Below are 1863 nucleotides of genomic sequence, written 5' to 3'. Positions count from 1 at the left end.
TATATATATATATATATATATATATATATATATATATATATATATATATTTATATACACACAGACACATATACACATACATATCAATGTCTCCTTCTTCATCTCACTCTCTGTTTCTCTTTTTCTCTTTCCCTCTGTCTTCATTCTCATGTTTTCTTCTGCTTTCTCTCAGTATAGATCGTACTCTATCGCACACGCTCGCTTTTTCTCGTACTTTTTCACTTTTCTCCGTACTCTCCTCCGTTTCTCCTGCACTCTCTCACTCTTTCATATTTTCTCGCCTCTTCTCGCACACTCACGTTCTGTCTATCTGTCTCTCTTCCTCTCTCTCTCCCTCTCTCACTAACTAGTTTACTTTCATTCTTTTTTTCTTTATTCTCCTTCTACTATTTTAAATACATCCTATTTTATTTTATTTTACTTTCTTACTTTTTATTTTTATTTTATCTTTATTATTCTTACACATATTTATTCTTATTTTTATTAATCATCATCATTATTATTATTATTATTATTATTATTATTATTATTATTACGACAATGAAAGAGTGTAGCTAGGCCGAGTTTTAATTTCCTTACCGAATAATTCTCAGACCAAGTTTGTTCAGCACTTCCGGCCGATAGCGAAGCGCCAATCACGCGATCAAAGAGCGAGGAGTGAACGCTTGGCCGAGTGCAAACGTTGTTACTTTTGAGTTCCATCCCTGGGAAGTAACGAAAGCTTCCATGAATGAAACTATCATTAGAAACCAAAGCAAAAATGGCGAAAAAAAAAGTAAGAAAAAGAGTAAAAATATAAAGAAAGAAAAGATAATATTATTAATAGTCGTAACAATAATAGTGGTATGTATTCATAATATAAAGAGGGTAAATTTACACGGCATTAAAGATAGTCTTGGCCAATATTTACTGTTAACAACAAGCTAGGGTACGAAATATAATAATAATTAATAATAATACTAATAATGATAATAATAATGATAATAATAATGATAATAATAATGATAATAATAATGATAATAATAATGATAATGATAATAATAAATTGCAACAATAATAACAATAACGGTGGTGGTGTTGATGATGCGATGGTGATGGTGATGATGTTAGTAATAAAGTAAGGGCTATAACAACAAGAAAAACAACAAAAGGCGAAAGGAAATGAGGACAAGAAAAAGCAAAGAAAATGTTCCTTATATTGTCAAAGAAGGGGGAAAAATAACAAGCAAAAATAATGAATTAATAATAAAAAAACAAAAAGAAAGTCAACAACAAACAAACAAACAACAAAACAAACAAGATGCAAATAAACTATTTATAAAACAAAAACAAAAAAAACTGAAGAAGAAAAAAGGAGCGAAGAGAGAGAAAGAGAGAGAGAGAGGGGGGAGTGAGGGAGAGAGGAGAAGGTTGTGTGTGTGTGTGTGTGTGGTGGGAGGAGGAATAAATAGTTATAAAAATATAGCAAAAACCAAAATAGCAACAACAATGATAATAATGATGAAAATAATGATACAACAACAGCAAGAACAACGACGACTCAAGCTACAACGAGAACAACAACAACAATAAGAAGAACAATGCCAAGGAGCATTTCTTTCTCAAAGTCGATTCTAATGAACCAATATGATGGAAACAAACAAGAATTTGGTGTGATGGCGTTTGGCCTAGGTTAATAATCTCTGGAGAACTGAGAGGTGTCGTGCGGTATGGGAATGGTATGGCGATGTTGTGTGGTGATGTGGTAGAGTGGTGGTGTGGCTGGTTGGTTGGCTGGTTGGTTGGTTGGTGGTAGAACGCTGATGGTGGTGGTGGTGGTGGTGGTGGTGGTGGTAGTAGTAGTGACGGTGGTGCTAGCTGTAGG

This window comes from Octopus bimaculoides, chromosome 22 (assembly GCF_001194135.2).
Source record: "Octopus bimaculoides isolate UCB-OBI-ISO-001 chromosome 22, ASM119413v2, whole genome shotgun sequence".
NCBI lineage: Eukaryota > Metazoa > Mollusca > Cephalopoda > Octopoda > Octopodidae > Octopus > Octopus bimaculoides.
Note: the sequence above shows the minus strand (reverse complement) of the source record.